Here is a 14,910-nt window from a genome sequence, read left to right on the forward strand (position 1 = left end):
CTTCTGCTTAATACATTAAAAAAAGGTGCGATGTCTTCACAGTGGAATAGCCAACTGCCATGATCAATTTAATGTCACACATGGAGAATGGTTGCATGAAGAACTGCTGGAAATACACGGCAAGTCTATCAGCATTTGTGCTGATCTCAGAAATGGTATCCGCCTGAGACAGTAGTCTTTTGCTTTAAGGAGCTAATAACAACGTGCATTTATATAGCACCTTTCACAAACTCAGGATTTCCCAAAACATTTTATGGCCAATAAAATATTTGTGAAATGCAGTGACTGTTGTAATTTAGGGAAACGAGGTAGCCAAATTGTGTACAGCATCATCCCACAAACAACAATGGGATAATGATCGGATAATCCATTTTACCTGTTAGTTGAGGGATTAAATATTAAGCAGGGCACCAGGGATTATCCCCCTGCTTTTCTTTGAAATAGTGTCATGAGTGAGCCTCCATTTAAAGTCTTATCCAAAAGAAGGCACCTTTGACAGTGCAGCACGCCCTTAGTGTTCCAAGGCCTGTAGGCCTAGATTTTTGTGCTCGAGTCTTGAGATGGGGACTTGAATCCACAAGTTTCTAATCCAAAGGTGAGAATGCTAGCAACTGAGCCACTGCTGATTCAGTCATTGCTCTGCATCTCCAGCACTCTCTTGTTTTTATTTCAGATCCTTCTCATCTTCAGTATGTTAAAGTCAGTGTAGTGAGTATCCCTGGCTTCCTGTACCCATTGTGCTCTAATACATGATACCCAATACCCATGGCACCCTATCCCAACACAAAGCCAGCATATTTATGGAGAAACTTGAGGGGCAAAAGAAAGGGGTATTAGCCTCATGAAAAAATCAACCTTGTAAATGTGAGACTCCCAAATGCTGAAGGGCGAGAGATTTTAATTGTTGGGACTGACACAACTATTACCAGTTTGGATATTTTTGAATGGAATTGGTGCGCTGTGTGGGGGCAAGACTGCGGTTTCTGTCTCTGGATCTATAGAATAAAAGCTCTGTTTTCCAAAATAAAACAAAATGCACAGTCATCCCCCGAAAGGCTTCCAGCCAACCACTAGTAAATGGCGAGTGGGGAAATCATGCACGGTGTGGCTCTGAAAGGTCACTGTGGTCATATACAGAAGGTAAACACAGAGTGGACAGATTGAAGGCAGAGAGTGCCTTTTTTTCTCTGTGCCCAGATAAATCTAGCTCTGAATTTTTACAAGGGCAGGCAGGGCCTCAGTTTAAGATCTCATCTGAAAGTTGGCCTCTCTGACAGTGCAGCACTTCCTCCCACTGAAGGCAGGGAGGCGATATACAGCTGACTAGAGTAGATCACTGTTATGGTTGCAACTTCATGTTCAGCTGCAGCCACTCTATCCAATAGAGTTTATGCCTGCAGGTAAGTGGAAAGTAAGAGCCCGAGGGACAGGTCCAATGAGTTTGGTTCCATTGGTGGGCTCAAGCTGAAGGTATCAGGACATTGAGAACTGACTTAATTCGCAATTTCCATTGCCAAACCTGTCACCAAGTCTGCCTACTTCCACCTCTAATATCAGCTGTCTCCATTCCTTCCTCAGCTTATTGCTGTTGAAACCCTTATTCAAGTTTTCATTATCTCAGGGCTCTACAATTCCAATACTCTCCTGGCTGGACCCCACCTTGTATCTTCTATAAGCTTGAGTTCATCCAACATTCTGCTGCCCATTTCCTATCTTGCACAAAGTCCCATTCACCCATCGCCACTGTGATCACTGATATACATTGGCTCCAGCCTGGCAATGCCTCAGTTTTGAAAATTCCTTTTCTTGTTTTCAAATCCCTGCATGGTCTTAACCCATATAATGCAAGTTGTTGTTGTATCAAAGCAAGAGCCTCAGTCAAAAACAGCATAAGCAAGGATTTGTTGTAAACATTTATTGTTTGGGATGGTTTTCAAAAGTACAAAATCTAAACAAGTCCCATAAATAAAAAGAGAAAGTGTGAATGCTGGAAAACCGAAATAAAGTGCAGCATGGACAAAGCATCTGAGAGAGAAAAGACACGTTTACATATTCGCTGGCAATGATGCTGAAAGGTATCTTCATTTGCCTAAACTTTCTCTTTCAAACACTGACTGACCTGGTAGGTACTTTCCCAGTTAGTTTCTACTACAACAAGCATCATTAAAACAGGTTCTCTGATCATTAGCATATTGCTGTTTGTTGGATCTTGCTGTGCACAACCTGGCTACCTCGCTTCCTACACTTCAGCAGTGGCTACACTTCAAAAAATCTAATTGGCTGTAAAGTACTTTGGGACATTCTGAAGTCATGAAATGTGCTACAAGAATGGAAGCCTTTCTCTTTTCGCTTGCTCTTCCGCTCTCTTTCTTGCTCTCTTGCTCACTCTTTCGATCGATATCATGCTTGTTCTCTCTTTTGCCTTCTCTCTTGCCCGCTCTCGCTCTGTTTTGTGTGCCCTCTCTCTCTTTCTCTCTCGCTTTCTTGCAGTATCGCTCGCTCTGTTTGTCACTTTTGCTCTTTCTCTCTGTCACTCTTAACTAAAGCTCCTCATACTTCATAGAATTCTTGAGAACTCTTTTTATTCTGTCTTTTCTTGGAACTCAATTCTTTAATCCTTATTCCTCCCTTTGCATTCTGCTTCCCCCGCAGCACAGGATATCAGCCATTTTTGTTTCTTATCTTTGCACTTTACTGACCACCGAATGAAATCCAGATGTCTGTATGAAGCTGACTGACTGAGCTGACATCTGTCAATACTGAGAAGCCCAGGGACATTGCAGTCCCTTCCAAGTTGTGTTATAGATATCCAGAGCTACAGGCCCCAGTGTTACTAACTCTGATTGGTATATTTTTCCAAGTTTCATCAATGACCTGCCCTAAATTTCCTCAACCAATCAAAAAAATCCCTTTTCCACATTACATATCTTTTATAACTAATACTCAATGAAAATGAGAGAACCTTTTTCAATGCAACAATGGTGTTTTCCCTGGGTGTTGATCGCAACACTGTTCAGGAGATTGAGTTCAATTCCTGGAGGTTCCAGGCCACTCATGAAGGATTGGTGTAGTGATTGTAAGTAAAACCTTTCATTCTGTTTCGGGGATCATGCGACTGTACAGATGAATCAGCCCTAAGTGTGTGTAATCTTAGGAGTGGAGCTTTCTAGTCATGGACCTGGTTCAAGCATGTAGCTTCATCAGGAGCTCTGTAAATAAAGCTTACTGTTTCTAACATGAAACCTGTCCGGTACACCAAGTTTATTACAATTGGCGATGAGGATAAATAGCTCCGACGCTGCACCTCGCCTCACAATTGTGAGTATTTTGGTTTTTAAGGGAAGAAAGAAAAGTATACTCACCAGGCAGGCCATTCTTCTGCAGAATTGACCTGCATGACTCATCCATCAAAGACTGGAGTCAGTACATAGAGCGCCCAGGTTTCTATGTTGTGGTGAACGAAATAACAGCGGAGGAGAAACAGAAAGCAATCCATCTAAGTGTCTGCTGGAGCAAGACATATAACCAATTCCGTAGTCTGACAGCCTCAAATGTGCCAAAGGCCAAATCCTTTAACAAGCTAGTAGACCTCGTGAAGGCATGTTTTCAGCCTAAAGCCTCGGTGATCTTGCAAAGATTCAGGTTCAACTCTAGAGTGTGAGTCAATCGCAACGTACATCGCAAAGTTAAAACAGTTAATGGAGCACTGTGACTTTGGAGATACTCTAAATAACACGTTGCGAGATCGTTTTTTTGCAGCGTACACAATGACGCCACTCAGTGTCATTTACTTGCAGAAGTTAATGTAGACCTGAAACGTGCCATGGAGATAGTGCTGGCAATGGAGAGTGCTGAGAGAGACTCGCAGGTTTTGCAGGATGTGCAACATGGCGCCGTTCTTCAGTTAGGGTGGAAACCTACCGCCAGGCGTGGTGCCAAGATCAGTGAGACAACCGCGGAGCAGGACACGGTCCCTACCGCTCGAAAAACAAAAAGAAATGCTAGGACAAAAACAAAAAGTGCTGGAAAAACTCAGCAGGTCTGACAACATCTGTGGAGAGAAAGACAAAGTTAATGTTTTGAGTCCGTATGACTCTTCTTCAGAACTAAAGAGAAGTAAAAATGTAGTGAAATATAAGCTGTTTAAGAGGGGTGGAACAGGTGAAGCTGGATAGAGGGCCAACGATAGGTGGAGGCAAAGGAGAGATTGCAAAAGATGTCATAAACAAAAGGCCAAAGAGGTATCGGCTAAAGGAGGTGCTAATGGTGACATTAAGAGTAGAAAGCAGAATGAATGAGTGACAGATGGCCCTAGTGGGGGTGCGGTGGGGGGAGGGTATGGTGATGGGAAAAAAAGATCGAAATAGGCTAAAAGGTGGGGATTAAACAAATAAAAATGGAAATAAATTTTAAAAATAATAATAGTAATAAAAATAGGTGGGAAAAATATATATAAAAATAAAATAAAAACGAATATTTGAAAAAAAGGAATCAAAAAGGGGTAAGGATAGAGGAGAGAGTTCATGGTCTGAAGTTGTTGAACTTAATGTTAAGTCTGGAAGGCTGCAAAGTGCCTAATCAGAAGAAATATTGGGAGCAGCTCACCAGTGATTCAGATATTAGTGTTATCGATGTATAGGTAATCATGTCCCAGAAACCTGCAGATTTAAAGAGGCAGAATGCCACTACTGTCACAAAACAGGGCAGGTTGTTATAAAACAATGCAGGGCAAAATCAAAACGCCAATCAGACAGCAGGCTAAGATGATTGAAGTGCACAATATAAATGAACCAGAAGCTGCTGATAGTGATACCTATTCCACATACAATCTCAAGGCAGGGAAAACTGAACCAGTTATCCTTCAAGTAAATGAGAAGCCTTTAGTCATGGAGGTTGACACAGGAGCATTGACCACAGTGGTGGGCGAACACACCTTTAAATACCTCAGTGAAGGTACCCAGCCACTGAATCTGGAGCAAACCACGGCTCAGTTTAAGACGTACACTGGAGAGGCATTACAGGTGAAAGGCATCACCTCTGCACCTGTATCCTACAGGCAACAGACAGCTCAGTTACCAGTAATTGTTGTAAGAGGTGAAGGACCGAGCCTTCTGGGCCGTGATTGGTTGCAAGAAATTAAACTCAACTTGTCAGAAATTTTTCAAGTCACAGCAGAAAAAAATCCTGAGTTGACAAGGGAATATGATGGCGTCTTTGGAATGAGATAGAAGAACTGAAGGATCTTCACAGGATTCAAGGATCCCTTGCGTCAGATTTGGTTACACGGGAAAATCATGAAAACAAATACAGTGCAACTCTGAACCAACTGCAGAAAAAACTCAGTAATGTTCAATGTTCTAAGAGGAAGCCAAAAAATACAAAAAAGAGACCAAAGAGCTGAAGAATTAGTTGATTGAGACAAAGGAGGCATTAGAAGGAAAAGTTTCCAAGATGTGAATAGTTAGCTCAACCCCTGAACTGAGCCAAGTTGAGATTTCACCCGAGAGAAATTTGGCTGACTGTGAAATCAAAATGAAGGACGAGCCAAAACCCTTTGGCAAACAGAAGGAGAAAGGACAGAAATCAAATCCAAAAGGCCAATAAGATATGTCTCCAGAACACACTATCTGCAGCTGAGACCGGTTACTCATATATTGAAAAAGAAGGCTTATCTGTGATATTTGGAGTAAAAAAGTTCCATCAATATTTGCATGGTCGATACTTCACTATAGTGTCAGATCACAAGCCACTGTTGTGTTTATTTAGTGAAGATAAGGCAATTCCGCTGAAAGGCCCTGCTAAGATTCAAAGATGGACTTTGATTTTGTCGGCATATGAGTACACCTTTATGCACCATCCGGGTGTGCATATAGCAAATGTAGACTCCCTCAGTCATCTCCCTTTGCCAAATAGCATTATACATGCTCCAGTGCCTCAAGAAGTTGCACTTATGTTGAATTTCCTGGACTCCTCACCAGTCTGTGCAAAGCAGATAAAGAATTGGACAAACCGGGATCCAATTTTTATCAAGAGTCTGAGAACAGTTATTGCAAGGATGGTCAAATGCATAAGTTTCTGAAGAGTTAAATCCATTCAATGCCCATAAATCTGAATTAAGTTGTCAAGGGTGATACCTTGTTGTGAGGAACAAGAGTCGTCATCCCCTTCGCAAGGAAGAGAACCACTTTTGACAGAGTTTCATAGTGCGCATCCAAGCATTTCGAAAATGAAGATGCTAGCACAAAAGTTCTATCTGGTGGCCAGATATAGGCAGTGATATAGAAAAAATGGTTAAACACTATCTCCAAAGTCAGCAACAACAGAAGTTGCCAGTTTCAGCTCCCTTGCATCTGTGGGAGCGGCCTGGTCGATCCTGGGTTAGACTATATCTAGGCCAGGATTTCCCGGTCAGCGTGCGATGGGGTGGGGCTCGCTCGCCAACGCGTAAAATGACACGGGATGATGTCAGGCGGAACTCCTAAATTCTCCCTGCCATTTAAATTTGCAAGCCGGCGGGGGCTCAGCCAATCAGCTGTGTGCCCACCGACCTGTCAGTGGCCTATTGAGGCCATTGACAAAGTAATTATAGTAATTAGTGGACCTGCCCGTCCAACCTTAAGATTGGTGGGCAGGCCGGGAGCCCTGGAGGGTATTGGAAAAAGCATGAAACCTCATCCACGGGCGGGATGAGATTTTACGTATTTTTATAAATTTTTAATAAAAGTGAAACTGAAAGTGATGGACATGATGTGACAGTGTCACATGATGGGACATGTCAGGGAATTTTTTTTCTCTTGTTTTCAATATTTTTTAATGTTTTTCCTGATCTCTCTGAGGCAGCACTTAGCGTCAGGGAGATGAGTGCACTCTTTCGTGTGCATGCGTGAAAGAGTGCACTCTCAGCTCAGGGAACCTTGCCCCGCCCACACTGGGAGCGCATAGCGCTTTCTTGTGGACGTCACGCTGGGCAGGCCTTAATTGGCCCGCCCATGTTAAATGGCGGCGCGCCCTTGATTGGGGGTGCCGATTGGAGGAGCACCTCCACACGCCTGCTCCTGAACCTCCCCACTGACAGGGGGAAAATTCTGCCCACAGAGTATGTCAGTCTATTTTTAGGTACCATGTTTTTAATGATCATCAACGTGCATTCTAAGTGGATGGATGTGTATGAAGTGAGATCACCTACATTGTGTGCAACTATTGAAAAGCTGTGCCAATGTTTTAGCGTACATGGCCTACCAGAAGTCATTGCTTCGGATAATGGTACTGCTTTCAGTAGTATGGAATTCCAGAGATTCATGAACCTAAATGGGATTAAATGTTTCAAAACAACACTGTATCATCCATCATCCAATGGGTTAGCAGAAAGAGCACGACAAACTTTTAAAACAGGCATGAAGAAATTATCTGGAGGAACGTTAGTAATGTGAATTTCAAGATTCCTCAACTATTGCACGACTCCTCATGCACCTATGGGTTCCACACCATCTGAATTACTAATGAAACATCGTCTTCATACAAGATTGAGTCTAGTATTCCCTAACTTTGAGGGGACGGTGGAGAAAAACAACAATAATCAGAAAGTGAACCATGATGTTCACAGTAAAGATCGAAAATTACTGTGGGAGAGACAGTTTTTGTGCGAAATTTTAGAACTGTACTGAGATGGGTTCCTGGTATAATCATCTCTGAAACAGGACCTTTGTCGTACGAATTGGAAATGGAAAACTGGACTGTTAGGAAACATGTGGATCACTTAAGAAGACACTTCAACAACCAGTTACTCCACCTGAAATTGAAGTCTCTGAGGTGCCAGATTGACAAAGAATAGATGTCTCTGTTGAAGTAAATAATTCTGAACTCCCATCGTCTAAGGATGTTCCTGGTGCTGCAGCTCCTGGTCAAATCGATCTGATGGAAGAATCTCAAGTCGTAGAGCTGTGCTGCTCTACCCGAATCATAAAATCACCTCAGACTAAACATGTAATTGTATATATTTGTGTATGTTATGGGTTAGTATATTCTTGTAAATAAGAGAAGTAAAACAAAATTAAAGGGGGAGGAATGTAGTGATTGTAAGTAAAGCCTTTCATTCTGCTTTGGGGATCATGTGACTATACAGACGAATCAGCCCTAAACGCGGATAATCTTAGGAGTGGAGCTTTTCTAGTCTTGGTTTTGGTTCAAGCATGTAGCTTCATCAGGACCTCTGCAAATAAAGTTTACTGTTTCTAATAAGAAACCTGCCCGGTACACCAAGTTTTTACAGTTGGCAAGCCTAATTGCCTCAGAAACATGTAGGTATTTTTTTGTAGGTAATTTATAAATACTTACCTCTTCTAAACTAAGTGGAGCCCCAGACAGAGTTGACCTCCTTAACAAAACACAGCAATACTTAATTTTAAAGGTTATTCCAGAGTTGTCCGTTATTATTGAGAGCTTTTTGGTGAAGGTCCAAGATGAAGGAGAGAGTATAGGATGGAGACAAAGTGAATCCAAGGCTACCAAGTCTGGGATTGCATTGTCACTCCTTCCACCAAAAAGAAAGGCATCAGGAAAGGTTGTGCATTTGGACTCGGCCTGTGCTGTGTTGTTATTGTGCGTACCTTTAGAAAAGTTGAGTTAAACTCCATTTCCTCACCACTAGCTCTATCCCTCTCCCTGAGCATTGTCTGACGATGAACCAGACCATTCGCAATGTTAGTGCCCTTCTCGACACCAAGCTGACGCTAACTCCATAACCTTTCCATCATCAAGACCACTCATGTTCATCTTCATAGCACCACCCATCTCCATTCTTGCTCAGTTGCTGCTGAAATCCTCAGTCATACCTTTGTTATGTCTGGACTCAACTATTCCAATGCTCTTTTGGCCAGCCTTGCATCTTATACTCTCCCTAAACTTAAACTCATCTAAAACCCTAACCTAGCGTGCATCAACCTTTATTCCCCCTTCCATACAAAGGCACTATATAAATGCAAGTTAATTTTTTTCTTGCAAATGTGTGGATGCAAAACAGTTTCACCCACGCAAGTGCAGTAATGAGACATTGCCGTTTGTGTTTGCAATTTTTGTTTTCTTTTCCCTTTCATGGGATGTGGGCAACTCTGGCAAGCTCAGCATTTGTTGCCTATCCCTAATTGTCCTTAAATTGAGTGGTTTTCTAGGCCATTTCAGAGGGCAGTTAAGAGTCAACTGCATTGCTCTGAGTCTGGAGTCATGTCTAGACAGACCAGGTAAGGATGGCAGGTTTCCTTCCCTAAAGGGCATTAACGAACCAGATGGGGTTTTTACGATAACCGATGATAATTTCATGATCACCATTACTGAGACTAGTTTTCGGTTCCAGATTTGTTTGGCCTTTCTTTAATTTGCAGCAGGAGAAGGCTTGTGGTGAAGTTTTTGCTGCTTTATGTTACCTGGGATTTATTCGGTAGAAAACCACGCACTGGTCACCCTTTTGGCCACAGATGTTTTCTGATGTTTGAATTATTAGTACAAAAGCTCAGCAGCTGCAGATTCCTGAGGGAATTTTCAATCTGGCAATTGAACTAATGTTCTTTAAGCTGCTGTCCACATTTACAGCAGTGTGTTATTTTTAACAAAAGAGGATAAAACATTTTGAACAGAAACTGATGGAAAGAAACAACAGTCAGTACCTGAAAAGAACAAGGTAAATCATCCTTAAAGTACTAGAGGTCAATTTACTTCCAACTGAGAGAACGGACAGGTCTTCTGTTTAACGTCTCATCCGAAAGATGGCACCTCCGACACTGCAGCTCAGAATCTTAGAATAATACAGCACAGAATGAGGCCATTTGGCCTCTGCTGACTTTTTGAAAGAACTGTGATATATGAGCAGGAGTATAATAAACTGCTCCCCCCGTTCAATAAGATCATGACTAATCTTCTGTCTCAACTCTACCTTCCCACCCATTGAAAGACCAAAAATTTGTCTAACCCAGCCTTAAATGTTTTAATGTTGGAGCAGCCACAACCCTCTGGGGTAGCGAATTCCAAAGATCCACAACACTTTGAGTGAAGAATTCCTCCTCATCTCAGTATGTTACCCTGAGACTGTGCCCCCGAGTTCTAGATTCCCCGATCAGTGGAAACAACCTCAGTGTCTATCCTGTCAAGCCCCTTCAGAATCTTGTATGTTTCAATGAGATTACCTCTCATTCTCCTAAACTTCATAGAGTATAGGCCCAATTTACTTAGCCTCTCATCATAGGACAATCCTCTAATCTCAGGATTAGGGTTAGGATTAGGGTTAAACCTTCATCAAATCTTCACTGTACCACCTGCAATACAAATATATCCTCCCTTAAAATATGGAGACTAATACAGAAACAGAAATATAAGAAACTACACACAGCATTCCAGGTGTGGTCTCACTGAGCCTTGTGGCATTGTAGCAAGGCTTCCTTATTCTTGTGCTCCAATCCCTTTGCAATAAAAGCCAAAATATCATTTGCCTTATTAATTGTTTGCTGTATCTACATGCTAATTTTGAGTCCTTTGTATGAGTACACCCATGTGTCTCTGAACATCAACATTTACAAGCTTCACACCTTTTAAAAAATGTTCTGCTTTTCTGTTCTTACTACCAAAGTGAATAGCCTCACACTTCCCCACATTATACTCCATCTGTTACCTTGTTGCCCACTTACTTAACCTGTCTATATCTCTTTGCAGCCTCTTTGTGTCTACTCACAGTTTGCATTCCCATCTAGCTTTGTATCATTAGCAAACTTGGGACGCATTACTCCTGGTCTCTTTGTCTAAATCACTAACATAGATTGTAAATAACTGAGGCCCCAGCACAGATCCTTGCGGCACTCCACTAGTTGCAGACTGCCAACTTGAAAATGCTCTTTATCCCTATCCTGTTCATTAACCAATCCTCCATCCATGTTAAAAAAATATTACCCCCAACCACATGCAGCCTAATGTTGAGTATTAACCTTTTATGTGGCATCTCAATACCCTTTTGGAAATCCAAATATATTGCATCTACTAGCTCCCCTTTATCTACCTAGTTACATCCTCAAACAACCCTAAAAATTTGTCAAACACGATTTCCCTTTCATAAAACCACATTGGCTCTGTCTGAAAGAGCTATAAATTAGCCCCATTCTTTCCCCAGAGTCCTGTTTTCTCATTCCCTTCCAATTTTCTTTTGAGTGTTACAATTCAATCTGCTTCGACCACCCGGCAGTGCGTTCCTGATCACAATAACTCGCTGAGTTAAAAATAAAATTCCCCTCGTGTCGCCTCTGATTATTTTGCTAATCTTAAATGTGAGTCCTCTAGTTACTGACCCTTCTGCCACCAGTAACAGTTTCTCCTTAGTTTCTCTATAAAAATCTTTTCATTCCTTCAGTGATGCACAGGGACCTTGATTTAAGTGGGACTTGAACTGATGCAGGAAGGACTGCTCCTCTGCATGTGGCTTTTAGAAACATCCATTTGATGTAAAAACAAAAATAATGCTGGAAACAAACAGCAGGTCTCTTAGCATCTGTGTAAAAAAACAGACATGTTTCCGAATGGGAACCTTAACCAGTTGCATGAGTTATTTCTTTCTGCTGATGCTGCCTAACCTGCTCATTGTTTCCAATTTCCAGCATCTGCAATGCTTTACATTTAACTGACCAGTTGATAATTAACTGTAATTATTGAGCATTCTCCTCCTTTCCTCTTCCCCTCAGTGTTCCCAGCTGTTGTTTGCCAACTTGTTGCTTTGACTGGTTCCCAATGGTGTAAAGTGCTTGAAACAGGACCATTACATCATCGACAGGGCCCACTGGAGAGGGAGACTGTTGACTATGCGAGATGGAGACAGAGAAAGGCTGGCTAAAGCAGTCATGTAGCCTCTTCACAGAGAACTTTAATGTTTTGAATACAACCTTTCATTTGACTTGCTGTGTATTTCCAGCATTTGCAGTTTTTTGTTACTATTCTTAATGCTGACCTCCCATGTCCCTCCGTTAACTTGAGCTCGTTTATAACTCTGCTGCCCAACACCCATGTGCTCACTGACTTAACCATTCCAGGTCTGGTAACAGCTAGATTTTTAAAATTCCCATCTGAATCTTCATGGCCACACCCCTCCCCATCTCTGTTACCTGATCCAGCCCTACAAACCACCCAGATTTCTGCACTCTCAGTTCTTGGCACATGTACAGTGCTCCAAATTTGGGGCACCTGCTTACAGTGCCAACCCCTAAACTCTGGATTTCCCTTCCTAAACCACTCTGCCTCACTCTTTTAGTTGCTTCTTAAAAGCCACCTCTGACATTTTTATTACCTGTCTTAATACATTAAATTAAAGAGGTGTTAGTGGTCACAGAGTACCTGATACCCTGATCTGAGAAGCTATAAGCCAGTGAAATGCAGCATCAGATTGTGTATGCATGTCTTAATTTCACTTGTGGTTCGCTTCCTTCCCCCAGAAGGAACTGCTTCTTGCTGAGGTCCAGTTCCACAGACAGTGGTTGTCCATTGGTATTTTATCCAGAACTATACCAGCTTTGGCTCAGTGGGTAACACTCTTGTCTGAGTCAGAAATTTGTCGGTTCAAGTCTAGCTCCAGAGACATGAGCACAAAATCTTTTTATAGCGCTCTTCAAAATCACAGGAAGTCCCAAACAGCTTCACAGTCAATGAAGTACTTTTGAAGCATAGGAAAGGTGGCTACCAATTTGCACACAGCAGTTAAACAAATGACCAGGTCATCTGTTTTAGTGATGTTGCTTGACTGATAAATATTGGCCAGGACACAGGAGAACTCCCTTCCAATGCTATAAAAACAAAAACTACGGATGCTGGAAATCCAAAACAAAAACAGAATTACCTGGAAAAACTCAGCAGGTCTGGCAGCATCGGCGGAGAAGAAAAGAGTTGACGTTTCGAGTCCTCATGACCCTTCGACAGAACTAGGTGAATCCCAGGAAGGGGTGAAATATTTCACCCCTTCCTGGGATTCACCTAGTTCTGTCGAAGGGTCATGAGGACTCGAAACGTCAACTCTTTTCTTCTCCGCCGATGCTGCCAGACCTGCTGAGTTTTTCCAGGTAATTATTTCACCCCTTCCTGGGATTCACCTAGTTCTGTCGAAGGGTCATGAGGACTCGAAACGTCAACTCTTTTCTTCTCCGCCGATGCTGCCGGACCTGCTGAGTTTTTCCAGGTAATTATTTCACCCCTTCCTGGGATTCACCTAGTTCTGTCGAAGGGTCATGAGGACTCGAAACTCAACTCTTTTCTTCTCCGCCGATGCTGCCGGACCTGCTGAGTTTTTCCAGGTAATTATTTCACCCCTTCCTGGGATTCACCTAGTTCTGTCGAAGGGTCATGAGGACTCGAAACGTCAACTCTTTTCTTCTCCGCCGATGCTGCCGGACCTGCTGAGTTTTTCCAGGTAATTATTTCACCCCTTCCTGGGATTCACCTAGTTCTGTCGAAGGGTCATGAGGACTCGAAACGTCAACTCTTTTCTTCTCCGCCGATGCTGCCAGACCTGCTGAGTTTTTCCAGGTAATTCTGTTTTTGTTTCCCTTCCAGTGCTGTTGGACCTTCTACATCCACGTGAGAGGGCAGGTGGGGCCTTGGTTTTCATGTCTCATCCAAAAGGTGACACCTCTGAGAGTGCAGCACTCCCTCGGTACAATGTTAGGTGCATCAGCCTAGATTTGGTGCTTGGATTTACTCAATGGGTTTTTTTCTTGCTTATCTCAGACCAATCTGTTGGGAGGACTAACACTCCTTGTGAAAAGAAATGTACTTTAATTGCCTATGAGTTCTTCAGCTAAAATAAAATGGTCACACCAGTGTAGGGCCGGTCATGCCTAGGTGTTAAATGCAAGATAATTTCAATACAGTTTAATGTGCAGAGAGAAAAGGCCACTTCAGAATCACCGCTTCTTTGTGACACCTCACCATTGCTCCTGGTCAGTTTATACACTTTGACACCTTGCCCATAGATAAGAGGAGAGGTGTCTCCCTTGATGATTTTATCTGGATGTTCCCATAGGGGCCTTGGCAAATATCAAAGGCCTCAGGCCGAGGCTGAGGTAGTGGAATCGATTGGCAGCTTTGAGAAGGGGTCGGATGATTGATTGGCTGCCACCTTCTTTGATGGACAGCCTGGCAGTTCTGGAGTTTCCAATTACAGATTATATTGGGTGGTGTGTGTAATTCAAAGGCAGTTTACATCAGTACTGACCTGCATCAGGGAGCTGTGCTTCTTGAAGTTTTATGTGAACCAGCTGAGGAGCCTCCTGGATTGAAGTTACAAGTCAACTTTTGTTTAAGGTCTCTGCTGGGAGATGAAGCTATTGAACTCTCTTTATTATTTTACATATCAAGGGTTGACTGGTGGTCTGTGATGTGCTGCGTGACATTCATTCATCCACCATTTGCTGGGTGAGCAAAACCACTTGTTAATCAGTTGAGTAATTGTGTACATTTACAGAGTGTGCTGGAAACACTCAGCACCTGAGGAAACATCTTTTCTTCCTTTCTCCCACCCTTACCCCTCTCCTCACTCATTGCTTCTTTCTCTTTCCCTCTCTTGCTCTTCTTCTATCACCCACTCTCGCTCCTTAACTCACTCTATTTTTTTCTCTCTCCCGCTCCAACTGTCTGTCCTGCTTGTGCTCCCTCTCTCCTTTGCTCACTCAGTTTCTCGCTCCTCCAATTTTACTTTCTCCTTCACCCACTTACACTGTTTATTTTTTTCTCTCTCACTACTTCTACTCCTTTCCTTTCACACTCACTGATCTGTTTCTCTTTCTTCTTCTTGTAGTCTCTCCCTCTCACTACCATCACTCCTTTTCCTCACCCATTCTATTTCTCCTTCATCCTGCCCCTCACTTACTTTCTCTCTGTCCTTCATGCACTTAC

General features: G+C 42.6%; 1 protein-coding gene across 3 annotated transcripts in view; it reads left to right on the plus strand.

The window, feature by feature from the left end:
• Window positions 1–14,910, plus strand: part of fam110d (family with sequence similarity 110 member D) — a 51,343-nt gene that overhangs the window by 10,739 nt on the left and 25,694 nt on the right. The gene's annotated exons all lie outside the window — the stretch shown is intronic.

The sequence above is a fragment of the Carcharodon carcharias genome, chromosome 19 (assembly GCF_017639515.1).
Source record: "Carcharodon carcharias isolate sCarCar2 chromosome 19, sCarCar2.pri, whole genome shotgun sequence".
Lineage (NCBI taxonomy): Eukaryota > Metazoa > Chordata > Chondrichthyes > Lamniformes > Lamnidae > Carcharodon > Carcharodon carcharias.